The sequence below is a fragment of the Athene cunicularia genome (assembly GCF_003259725.1).
Source record: "Athene cunicularia isolate RWA chromosome 3 unlocalized genomic scaffold, athCun1 chr3_part1, whole genome shotgun sequence".
In the NCBI taxonomy this organism is placed as follows: domain Eukaryota; kingdom Metazoa; phylum Chordata; class Aves; order Strigiformes; family Strigidae; genus Athene; species Athene cunicularia.
The window spans coordinates 40,654,432-40,668,093 of NW_020799097.1; the positions used below are offsets into that span (position 1 = coordinate 40,654,432).

At 42.6% G+C, this 13,662-nt stretch overlaps 1 protein-coding gene across 4 annotated transcripts in view; it reads right to left on the reverse strand.

Moving 5' to 3' along the window:
- BACH2 (BTB domain and CNC homolog 2) overlaps window positions 1-13,662 on the reverse strand; it is a 190,638-nt gene that overhangs the window by 146,207 nt on the left and 30,769 nt on the right. For all 4 annotated transcript variants that reach the window (XM_026845579.1, XM_026845575.1, XM_026845578.1 and 1 more), the window contains exon 2: window positions 2,119-2,204. The gene's annotated coding sequence lies outside the window, so the exon portion shown is untranslated. The remainder of the gene's footprint in view (window positions 1-2,118; window positions 2,205-13,662) is intronic.

Consider the following 13,662-nt stretch of genomic DNA (forward strand, 5'->3'; position numbering starts at 1 on the left):
GACAGCCCCCCAACACACAGAGGGGTCGCATCCCTCATCACTGATGCTTGGGGTACCATGTCAAAAACTAAGCCTGTTCTTGACTGGTCCAGCAGCCGCCGCAGCGCCCATCGCATCTTGCTCACGCACACGCACGCACAGAGAGCGTTCAATTGGGATTACATCAACTCCATGCCGATACTGCAGAAGGACTTTGAGAACGAGCCTAACAACAGGAGGACAATTAGCAGTGTTATCTCCTGCCCCCAAACTGGGCTTTCTAGGCACATGGGGTGTCAGTCCCACCTCCCATCAAATTAAGAAGATTCTGGAGGGTAAAAAGGAAAATAAGCAGAAAAGGAGAAAAAGAAAGAGGAATGGAATGAAAGTGAGCTGAAGAAAAAGGAATGAAAATATTTACTTTTCCTGCGATAACTAAACAAGCTCTTTCTGAAACTATAAAAAAATGCTTTCAAGTGTTATATTTTAGAAGACCTTGTACCATATGTTTGCTTTATGATTTTATGAATTCTAACTACTATTTATGTTTTTTAAGCACTTCCATCCTTCTGTTTATTTCTGAAGTCACCTGTGGGAGATCAGCAATAATTTTCCTCTCAGGTTGGCCAATTTAAGATTAATCATGACCTAATGTAAGTATTCAGGGATGCAAGCAACAGGATATTCAGCAAATCCCTCACTTGCCCCTTTAAAATAAGTTTATACTCTGCAATGAGTCACACATACAGTGTTTATCCAAGTTACCAGTGCTACAAGAAAAAAAAGCCCATTACATTTGCAAATACATACAAATCGCAGCTGTAAGCACCCAACTGCTTACACCAGGACTCGTTTCTATGACTGGATATTGATTTTTTAATAATGTGTCATTATACCAATGTTGATACAGCAACTATCTTCCCAGAGTATGCAATTTAATACTAAAAAGAAGCTGGCTCTAGGAAATATCAAATCCACACCCATTCATATGCTATTTAAACATCCTTCTTGGTCATGACTATAGCAATGCAAAGCCACAACTGCGTTTTTCCCACCTAGCACCTAACAAAGGAAATGCAAAGGACTCGCCAGCTCAGTCTAAGGCAACTAGCTCTGCTGATCTGCTTCTCAATGAAATACTGCGAAACCTCTCCAATCGGCACAAGACGCTAAGTTGAAAAAAATGCATGCTTTTCAAATCTCATACATGTGAGAAATCAGTGCATGAAAAAGCATGGTGTAGGCCCTTATCCTGGAATCAAATACATGTGGGGAAAGCCCGTATGCTTGTGAAAAGCCTGATGACTTCACTGGGATTGCCTAAGAAGTCTGAGGGTAGGAACTGGCCCTAATTACAAACGTGGAGTGCAATTAGCACTGTAAACTCCCCCCCTTCATCTCCCACTCACCCTCAGTGAGGGAAATGCTTAAAATTATTAAAAACATAAGAGATGCATTTTAACTAGCAACTTATATTTGCTACAAAATAGCATCTAAATATGTTAAAGTCCATTATTTCAAGATAAGATTGTTACAAACATATTAGTAGCATGCTTAAACATCACACGTTAGGTTTCCTACAACCATGCAACAAGAAATTGTCTTCATTCACACACAGAAAACAACCGGCAATAGTCCTCTAAAGCAGTAAAGGTCTAGGTCTGGGTCTTTCAGCAGATAATGATCTGCTCTGATCCAGAAATCTTTTAAAAGGGGTAATTCAAGGGAAATATTCATAGATTCAGAGTTGTGCAGTCTGAAGGGACAGCTAATCATTTGACCTTCTTCCACAGAACAGGCATGGAGCTTCCCCGCCTACATCGACGCAGATGTAAGAGGCTGAATAAAAAAAACATTAAAAAAAAACCCAACAAAAAAAAGAACAGCCTCAGATTCAAGAGCCTGACATAAGGAAGAAAGCTATTGCAGCCCCAGCAACACTGTCCTACTCAGCAATCACCCGTGCTGCGGGAACACTCATACCCTCTTGCCTGGTCTGAATTAATTTAACAGCCAGTCACTGGGTCTTGTTATACCTTGTCACCTTCTGCTACTCCTCAATCCCTGACAAAGGGCCACTGTCAGTCTGAAACCTAGACAGTTTTTAATGCATAATAACAAGCAGTGTCACATTATTACCTGAATCCACCGAGTCCTCTGCCAACAATGATGTTTACGCAATCACATTTTTCTGTTTTTAAAAACTTCTCTCTTGCCTCATCGCTCTGTGTGAAAAACAATACAAAAGAGAAAATTTATTAACTGCACACAATTACCTATTATTTGCATTACGGCAGTCGGTTTTCCCAGCAGTTTTTTAGGTCTTTTGTTTTCTGCCATGTGTCATAAAGATATATCAAGCAATAAAAAGTCTTTTCCCCAAAATTGCTCATTGACTAAATAGAAGCAACAGAGAACAATATGGAAGGGTGGCCAAGGTACCACAGCCCATCTCTTGTAGAGCTGCGCAGGAGAATGCAGCTCTCCTGCACCCAAATCCTCTGCCCTCTCCCTGGGGCATCCTGCCCGGCAGCACCAGGACCAACACCAAGCAGACACTCAGTTTCATCAAAAGCAGAAATACGGGGGAAGAGAGAGTTGCTCAAGTTTCTTTCAGTTTCAACAGTAAATATACACCATTAATAACTGCAGCAGCAATGCAAAACTAATACTTGCAAAATTACATTGACAGTAAATTACTTAATTGCAGTGTTTCCCTGAACTTTGCACCTACAATATTAAGTAGTGACTCCACTCAAAATTCTCAAAAGGGTCTTGTAGTGTCTCTGTTTACTCCTCACTTCACATATTAGAAGCTTTAAGCTTCAGTGTCAAATTGTCCTGCCAATACACCAATGAATCAAAATGTACACTTCATATAAGAAATTTCTGTACTTAAATAAGGAAAAAAAAAGCCCTTATGGTAGAAACCCAACTGAAGATACAATCTTGAAAAAGCCCACCAGCCTCTCTGAATGGTCAGAAGACACATCATAAGAAAAAATGCAACTGGATTTTCAGTACTGGAAACGTCATTAATGACAGTATTTTATTGTTTTCTCTGAAAGCAAACAAAACAAAACAACCCCCTTCGCTTAAGAAGATGCAACTCAACCATCTGGACGTCATCCCTTGCCTACCTCCACAAGGGCATACAAATTTATCACAGCCACACAGCACAGAGAAGGGGATATAGCTGCAATACCCCTCCTGCGATTTCAAGCTCAGGCATTGGGCATACTCTGTCCATCACTGACATGGATGTCTGCCAGAAAGTTTTGTTGCAAGGTTTCAGTCGCAGTGGTCTGACTGAGCCATTCCTGAAAAAGTAGCTGGAAAGACTCAACAAATTCTGGCAACCTTTGGAATAGAGATTTTAAACCTGGGACTAGCCAGGTGCCACACAAAGCAAAGAGTACAGTCTAGTCCAGGGCTGAGGATAAAGGTGGCCTTTGCCTCTGGTATCTGCTCTCAGCCAGGCAGGGCCACCTCTCAAGCAAGGACAAGGATCAAACCTCTGCCCTGCCACAGCCCCAGCACCCTAGAGACATCTACGCTCAACACAGAGCAGCCAAGAGCTGGGCCAGGGGACAGAGGGGAAAAATACGTTAAATAAAGAAATTTCACTTAATGGGGATGGAGAATTGGAGGTAGGATGGGGAGAGAGCAACAACCCGATTAGGCACAGAGGGCTGCCAGCAGCTGTGCAGCTTGCAGCAGTGCCAGTGAATGGTGTTCAAGCCTCTCCGACACCGGTGGACACTGTTTGCCATTTGTTTGCTTCCTGCCTTTTTTCTCTGGTGTACCAAAGCTATGTTGCAAGAGAACACTGATGAGTCAAAGCACTGAAAACAGGGAGATGTGGTGGGTGAGTGCTGCCTGCAGTGGCTCCCTTTGTCCTCTCCTGCCGCGTTCAGCACATGCACCGTACCCAAGCCGTGCATCGGGGCTATGGGATAAGAGTGCAGGACAACTCTGACAGTTGTTGGCAGAGAAAACGGCAGTCAGCCCGCCGCTCCCTGCCACCCCTCTCAGCACTCGGGCAGATGAGCCATGCCTTGGAGAGCTGCCATGCAGCTCTGATGCAGCACCGCTCCAGTCATTTAAACCCAGCATTTCCCAATTGGCCATTAATGGTAAGTTCCTAACCAACCTGAAACCCTGTCTTCTCTCAAGCAAAACTAATGAACACTCGCAGCAAAAGGGAACCATATTTCCAGCACATGAAATACTATGTAGTACAGAGACATCTCAGCAGCAAGGCTGTAAGATCCTTTGTGCTCTTTTTTTAACTCTCTTCCTGTAAAGAAGTAGCAACGCTTCCCAATTCATTTGTCAAACCCTCAAGTCTGACACTGATAAACAGAGTAAGTTCATGAGGAAATGATAAACTTCTTCAGTAGGATTTGAGTAGTGTGCCATAAAAAAAAAGCCAAGGGCCAAACACGGAACAGCAGGGAAAAACCATGATGCTGAACAGGGTGTTCGCCCAGGGCTTGTAGCTACAGCTGTATGCTTGGCACTAGGCAGGGGACTTGCAGAAAGACATGAGTGCAATCACATAATCGAAAACTGTCCATGCATTCACAAGATTTAAAATTAGGTCTGCACAAATCCTTTTTATATCTCACTGAGTTGCACTCTGACCTTAGTTATAATATTGTAATGTATTTGTGTTTGAAAATAAAATTAACAGCAAATAGCTGAAACCACCTTAGATATTACGTTGCCTTAGACATTCATAGTATATAACAGAGCACAGGTCTACAGTCAACCAAATGCACAATGCAGGAAGACAGACCTTAAAGGTAAATAATTCAGGGATTGAATTCTTTAAGGTAAATAATTTAGGGCTCTAATGAACTCGCTGACTGTAAACAGGGAGTTCCACTGCTAGGAACCCTCCCAACTGCCCTACATCCAATCCTCGGGAGTGCAGAGCAGAAAACTGTCAGCAAAAAGATGTCTCAAATATTCCTGGCTATAGCAGCAAGGACCCTGTCTAACACAAAGGGAGTCTCGGATAGGAAAGGGCAACTTCAGAGACTGGTTCCAGTGCTCTGTACTGTGCCCGTGAACTCCTGAAAAGGAAGTTCCAATTTCAGAAACATCACTTGGGCAAGCAGTGAGGTGGTCTGTGAAGCAAGGCAGTTGACCCATGCTGTGGCCCACGGAAGCATCAGAAAAACCCTTCAAGGATAGCCAACACCGCAGTTTTGTCCAGAGGTGCTAAAAACACATATGACTATGGGTGAGGGTGAGGCTGCAAGCTCTTTGTTAAATAAGACAGCTCGTAGATGAAAAGAAACCGGACAAACCCCTGACTCCTCACTTCACAACCTCTCTTCCCTATCCTCTTAGAAAACTGGCTATGGTCAAGTGCTTTTATTAACACCTGTAGATTCCTGTGCATCCATCAAAAAGCATCTCAGTCAGACAAATTCCATCAACAAACCACAGTATCAATACTCATCAATTCTTAAATTACCAGCAAGTCTCAGCCTTCCCAGACTGCAGCCTCTAGTTCCAAGGAGTTATTCACAAGCAGCAACTATTCCTGACCAAGCAAGGAAACTGTTTTAAAATAGAGATACAATGAATTGTCAGTTATACAATGTTGTTCCTGCTAAAAAACCTCAGGATTTTTACACTGTCTCACACTTACATAAAGCAGTAAAAACACCCTGGATTTGCCTCACACCCTCTTACAAGACCTATGTGAAACCAGACCGAGGAAGAAAACCCCGCCTTTCACCACCAGACACAGGCAAGTCAGCAGCAATAGCCAAGGTGCTGCAAGGCTGCTGACAAGCCTGGAAACACCGTATGGGAACACGCCCGCGGATCAGCAGTTGAAAACACAACCACTGTTCTCTCTGTGTGCCCAGCGGAGATGAGATCTCATCGCCAGCAGAGATCTGGGTCACCACCAGGAAGCCGGAGTTATCCCAGCACCATCTTCTAGGTAATGCTCCCGAAAGGAGAAACAAATCTGTGACAAGGTTGCATCCGACAGGATCTTGGGTGTAAAACGAAAACCACCAGTGGTGGTTTCTTTGCGCCCTGGTGATAACATTTGACTGGAAAAAAAAAAATCTGCATCACATGATGTCTTGTATGCAAACTGCTTTGCAGACAGTTGGAAATGCAAGATTCAGATTGCAGTGTCAAGAGCTGGCAAACACATCTTGATTGCTGAAGTCTGCCTCCTAAACGCCAGGCTAAAAAGTACTTGTTTGCCTATCCTGTACTTCAGAAATGAAAACCCAAATGTGGGGAAGGAGAAAGCAAGAAAGACAATGAAGTATCTGTTTTAAACCTACAATGTTTGTGAAAAATAAATGCGCCGAGCGTCCAGGCAATCAAGTGGCCGATACCTATCCAGGCACAGGACTAAAAATCAAACCAGCTTTCCAATCTCTGCTACAAAGCTTTTGCAATCTTCCTGCATGCCATTTCCTTGTTTATGTCTCATGGTACTGGAGTTCAACCTAAAAAGTGAAATGCGGTATTATTTACAGAACAAGAAAGCATGTCGTTTGGAAGAATTCGTAGCTGCACACATCCCAGTCCTGTTCCTCAGTCCAACACCCACTCCTGAAATCCTGTACCAACCAGATTAGCCGATGTGCACATGCTTGAGCTCTTGCGGAAACAATAGTCTCTTTCAGTCCATACAATCTTCTGAAGAACCAGGCGAAAACGTCATGGGAAAAGTTAGGAAATATCTGCAGAAAACAGTCCACAAGATGAAAGGCAGAATGAGCCTTTTAACTTGTACAAAGTACATAACATGGAAGAGAAATGCATAGCTTTGTTACCTAGCCCCTCTTCCAAAGGGTGGGGTTTTTTGTGTTTTTTTTCCCCAGGATGGAAAAGGGCGCTGAAACAACTTTAGAAAATAAAACACTCGGGTGGTGGAACAGCTCCCTTACAAACAGAGCGCTGCAGGCGAAACCCAGCTCGGGGAGCTGCGCAGCAGATCTGGGAGCCGATACCTGCTCCCTCTACAAGCGGGGATCTCCCACTGATGGCAGGGATCTTGGCAGGCAGGATGGATCCTCCTGCCCCCAGAGCACAGCGCTCCTCCCTTCGCTCCCCTCCCAAACAACGGCTCTGCTGCCGTGGAGGGCACAGCACTATTTTTTAATTAATCCAGCACAAGGCTGGAGCTGCCTCAGGGTCGAGCTAAACATTTTCTGTCTTTAACCACTATGGCAGAAATAACTATAGAGAAAAACACTGCCATAACACTAGGGAATTGAGGACAGAAAAGAAGCTGCAACAGAGCCACCCCTGACCTCTTGAAAGTTTGCCTCCAGAGGACTCAAGAATAAAAAACCGAATTTTTAATTAGTAGGGAAATAGGGCTGGGAGACTTGTTCTTGGTAGCATTATGGTCAGGAATATCACATAAAAGGCATTATGGGGTCGTACCATCTACCTTCTGTTCCAAACTATAGATCTCCAAAAAAATCTATCAGAAAATAATTCCCCGCCACTATCAGGACAGCACTAAGCACTCAGAGACATTTAAAACTAACACAGTTCTACAACTCCTTTTTTCTCCTCTTGCAAGGGGCTATGTAACTCCTGCAGGAAACACTCCTGTATCAAAGCAGATTTTCTCTGCATGAACTCATGTTGTCTATTATTTTTTAATTGTCTGGTATTGCATCTTTCTACAGGATTGCATATGTTAAGGGAAATACTGACATTAGCTCTGCAAAAAACACTGACTCCTGTTCTGCGCAAACGCCATGAAGGTTAATAGCAGTAATAGTGGCTTGAACTCTGCCTTTGCCTTGCGCTGAGCACACCATTAACTGCTGGCATCTTACCTCTCAGGCGCTCTTCCCCTCAACTCACGCTCACTCTCTGCAGGATTTTACTAAGCAGTTCATCTAAACCCGATGGTAAGTATTTTTCAAACTGCAGGAGCGAGTCAAAGTATAATTTGATGTGTCTGGCTGCACAGACACCATATGAGAATGTGAGAGCTGATCACAGAAGAATACAAGTTGCTTTTTCATTTCACAGCTCCAAGAGTCAAAAGGGGTGTGTAGGACCCTGATATATACCAGATGTTTTAAAGTAAGGTGGAAAAACTGGTGTGGACATATTTGTCCATCGTGAAAGCTTCCCAACAGCTACCAACTGGCTGTTCTGTAGCGAGCGGGCTTGCTCTGCCTGTGGAAGATTACAAGACTAATGGAACGAGAGTATTCACAGCTTTCATGCACATGTATAATCCTGCTCTCAATCCTGCTCACTTTTCCTGAAAATAAATTTGACAAGTCCATCAGCATGATGTGAGAAAGTCTCAAAACAGAACTCATTTTGTTACATATATTCTTGTACCTATTTAAGAAAGATGGTGTATTTTAAAGAAAAAAGTTTCGACTGGAGCACGTTCGTAGTTTCACTAAACTCCACATTCAACACCAGAAATGAAAAGAGCAAAATTTTTTCACTTGTTTGTAGCAAGTCTTGAGTCAGTTTCCTTCAGAAAGTTTTGTTTAGAATTTGTGTTTGGATTTAAAAAATAAATAAGTCTTTCACCTCAGATCCAAGGGGCTTCAGCCACTACCCTTCCTGCACTAGGTACTCTGCAAATACATAGAGAGACTTCACATCTCTGTCTTGAAAAGCCAAATTTCATCTTGTAGTTACAAGACTGGAGGTTGTTTGCTACTCCTTTTCAAAAAAAGGGAGACTTCATCATGAAAACAATTTAAAAAAAAAAAAAAAAAAAAGCAGCCCTGCAGAAAAGCACTATTTCTGAGGAACTGGAATAATATGCATCTATCATTTACATTGACCCCTTCGGTGAAGCTCATTGCAGAGGTCAAAAGTATTTCCATGGACTTGGGATGAAGTCTAGAGAGTTCAAAATACTGCTGAGAGTGGACACTGCTGTCCTTGACTGCGTGGTGTGGGGGTGCGTGAAGGCAAGGCTCCTCCATCACAGAATCGTCTAGGTTGGAAAAGACCCTGAAGATCATCTTGCCCAATCATTAACCACTGACAGTTCCCAACTACACCAGATCCCTCAGCACTATGTCAACTCCACTCTTGAACACCTCCAGGGATGGGGACTCCACCACCTCCCTGGGCAGCCCATTCCAACGCCTAACAACCCATTCTGTAGAGAAATAAGTCCTAATATCCAGTCTAAAGCTTCCATGGCACAACTTGAGGCCATTACCTCTTGTCCTATCACTTGTTACTTGGTTAAAGAGATTCATCCCCAGCTCTCTGCACCCTCCTTTCAGGGAGCTGTAGAGGGCGATGAGGTCTCCCCTCAGCCTCCTCTTCTCCAGACTAAACACCCCCAGTTCCCTCAGCCGCTCCCTGTACGACCTGTGCTCCAGACCCTGCACCAGCTCCGTTGCCCTTCTCTGGACACGCTCGAGTCATTCAATGTCCTTTTTGGAGTGAGGGGCCCAAAACTGAACACAGGAATCGAGGGGCGGCCTCACCAGTGCCGAGGACAGGGGTCAGATCCCTTCCCTGTCCCTGCTGGCCACGCTACTGCTGACACAAGCCAGGATGCCGTTGGCCTTCTTGGCCACCTGGGCACACTGCTGGCTCCTGTTCAGCCGGCTGTCAATCAACACCCCCAGGTCCCTCTCTGATTGGCATCAGCCATAACGCTTCCCAGCACGAGAAGCCCGGGTGCTGCTGGAGGCACACAGGTACAATGAGAATGCATGCTCACAAGAGTGTTCAGGCAGTACGGTGAAACGACTCACCTAAGATGGAGGGAGGATTTGATAACTTTCCTGCTGGTGACTCTGCAGCTCCTATTTCCATAGCCCATGGTGGTTCAAAGAACACCACAGATGTGCAGGAAAAAAAAGAAGCCTCTCAGGCCAGGGGCAGGTAAATGTATACACAGGTGAAGTAAGCTGAGGGCTAGGATCTCAGAAGCTTCCCATATCCAACCCAAAGCAACCTCTTCACTGAACACAGCCTCAATTCTTTTTCTACATCATGTTTGCAATCATAAAAGGAGGTTTTGGAGATTTACCTAAGGCTTATGAGATGACAGGATATTTTGCTCACAATCCATTTGAATATTATTTATGTCTGTTGTTTTGTTTTTACATTTTCTTGTGCACATATACTGCCTGCTTCTTTCAGCCTGGCTCTGCCTGAGGAGCAGAACTGTCAACCCTTCTGGCTCTCGGAGCAAAGTGCTGCCTACGCCAGCCTCGAGCTCAGCACTGAAATCACTCATTCCCACAAGGGACCATGGAGATAATCCTTTGCCCATTAAATATCCCACTTTCTTCATTATTGCTCCAGAAGGATACAAATGAATGAACTGCACTTTTTCTGAACACCACCTTCTGCTTTTATTGAGTACTTCAGTTACTGGTTCCAGCTGCACCTCCTTGCCCTCCAAGGCACCAGTTAAGGTTGCTGTGTCTGATTTTCAAGCCCCCAGCTGTACGTCCCTTTGGGGGAAAAAAGGTTGGATTCTATTAGTCCAATGAGAAGATATGCATTTAGTCCATAACCATGGGCTCCTGAAACACAGCTGTTAAGCACAAATCTCAGTTTCTGAAATTTTCTTTCTGTTCCTTCATTATCTTTACTACATCCCTGCAGAAACCAAAGTCCCTGCAGGCGGAGGGAGGATGTCTTTATGCTTACAGCTGTATCTAATATTGGCTAGTCAAGCAGATGCAAAACGTTGCATCAATCTGATATTTCACTTCAAAATCTCAACATTTTTCTCTTGCTGCTGGGACTAGGTGCCTGTGGTTTGAGCTACCACTGGGGAAATGGAAACTCATAGCCAACATTTCAGATTACTTCACAACGCTGCTGTTCTTCCAAAAGAAAAACAACCAGAAGTTGTCAGGCATAAAATGGCTTAAATCAGATACCTAGAAAATACTCTGTAATAAATAAAAAGTTAAGTGCAATTAATTGAAATAAGGCTGAAGCTCCCAGTAAGTCATCATTTTAATCTTAAGAGTAGGACAAGATCCCTACATAGCAGCTCTGGCCAAGAGATCCTGACCACTAATCTAATCCTGCAGGTGCTGACTTCATGCCATTGTTGTCTTCTAGCCAGATCATTCCAGTTAAGCAGCCTTTAATATTTTCAGCAGAATCCATAGACTGAAACTCCATTTTTTAAGTATCATCATGCACAGGAAAAAATATAATTCAACTTGCCAATGAAGAACAAAAATACCAGATCAATGGGCATACAGTCTTAGAAATGTAACTCTAATCCCTCACTTACTAAGAAATCTCTTTCAAAGAAATGTTTATGTTAAAATTTAAAGTTATGTTCAACATTAATCTTAGGGAATTTTACAACAGAATGTACCAATTTTAAAAGGATTCTACAGTTTTAATGAATTCCTAGAACCCACAGACAGAAATTTAATGGGGGGGGGGACCTACAGTGCTGGCTAGACATATTTCAATATTTGTTACCATAGAAACAAGCCAGCAGATTTAGGTTTTGGAGTTATCCTTGCTATAAAATATTAAACTTCTTACAGTTTTTGCATATGTATATTATGGCAAGAACACTGACAATCCTGATAAAGCCCAAAGCATCTTAATTATTTAACAGGATTTTAGCTTTTTTTTTTTCCTTTTTTTTTTTAACAGAGTATCTTTTAATTTATTTTTTTTTCCATAACAGACTGTATTTTAAAATCTTCCAATACTTCCATAATACCAAGGAGACACTTCTGGCTGACAGAATAATATACAGGAGATGCATAGGAGATACTTATTTTTTGACGATGCTGTGGAGAAGTGGTAGATAAAAGGAACACAAACACATTCTGATAAGAGAAGATTCGACAGTAACAATAAAAATTACACCAATTAGAAACTGATTATTTTACCAGCTAAAAGTACATTAAATGATATATAACATTTGAAAGGAGTTTGTACTTCAAATTTGGTGGTTTTGTTTTCAACCCTAGCAATGGAGAAATGCTGAAGTACAGAATTTCAGTGATTAAGATAACATCTCAACACTTCAGTGCTATCAAAAACTTCTGGCAGATGCCTAAGAAATGAAACAAACGCACTGTCCTTTCATGCTTCAGAAGAGCATCGACAGTTGTGTTCAATCCACATTACAACCAGCATGCAAAAGGATCAGAAATTCAAATGAAGAGGAAGGATCAATGTTTACTGCAGCAATGCTCCTTCAAAAAGGAAGCAGAAAAAGCTTGTTTGGACAACTCGAATGGTGGAGGGGACTGACAGTTCAGCTTGCCATTCAGAGGACTCCTGAACATGATTTGCTGTTGGGACATGAGCTCAGCCAGAAGCAGTGGGAAGATCAACACTTGGGCAGGCCCAAGCTCATGGCCACCAGGACTGGATGTGTACAAGTGACTTTGACCCTGATTTCACAGCCAAAACTGGTTGCAATGTTGTAGACCTCGCTTTTTGTTTGGATTCAAGAAAATCTGTTTACTGGAGGCTGAACATGAGACTTCCACATGATGAAAAAATGAAAAATTGGGAGTAAAAGCTATAAACAACAGTTATTTCAATATATTCCAGCAATGGGGGGACCAGGAAAAACACCAACAAAAGCAAAGCAAACCAGAACAAAGAAAAAACTGAGCAAGACTCAAACATCCTCTTCTTCCAAGAATTAAACAATGCTTTTTATGAAGTGTAAAGATAAGCAGTGGGACTACCATTTCCTAATGCTTCTGAGGTCAGTCCTCTAACACGGGTTCTCAAATAGCCAATTAAATATATGCAGTCCTCACACTCACATGTATACCATCATCTTAAAAAAGCCCAACCGCTCAAGCCTCTTAAAAAAAAAATGGAAAAACTTATTCTTGAAGGCTTGCAAGACAACCATTTAACGAATGGAAAATCTTCAACACTTCAGAAAGAGGAAAATGTAAGATGGCTTAATTTTAAATGAGTAAGAATTTAAATGTCACTTCCTGCATGTGACATCGATTTGAAGAACCTTGCATTTTTGTTTTCTTTGGTGTGGTTAATGGTGGAAATGGTAGAGTATATTTCTATGGCATTTACTGTTGCGTGTTTATGTTCGGCAACTACTTTGCATAATTCTAAACACAAGAAAAGCAGAAAGTGATTTTTCCTCCATAAAGAAAGAAAAAGATCTAAAAAGTAGCATGCTACTAGGGCTTTCAAAGAAAGAAAGACTGGAGAAAAACTATCCCAACACTCAAGGGAAAAATGCACAATTTCCTTTCACTGACAGCTGCAGCAATGTACAATTAGTTTATTTTATCTGAACAGTTATGCATACACATTAAAGTCAGAGCAACACTACTGTAGTATAGAGAATTTACCCACAGGTCCACAAAGGGCACCACTATCAACCTGCAGTCTTGAGGCGGGAAGTTATTCAGACATCTGAGTAAGTCCTGGAATGACAGGAAATGCAGGCAACACATGTTGTCAAAGACACAGCATTGCATACATGCATTCAGATGCAGAATTATAAACCCCCATGACACACCTTCTCATAGGTTCTCTGGGCCAGGTTTCCCCCTTAGGGAGCTGTACACCGCTGGATATGGGGCTCCAGATCTTTCATCTCCAACTGCTGCTGCAGGTGTCAACACCTCAGCATGTCCCTTAACCGTTCTTGCCAAGCATTTGTGAGTCTGGTTCAAATAATCACTTAAACTCAATGTG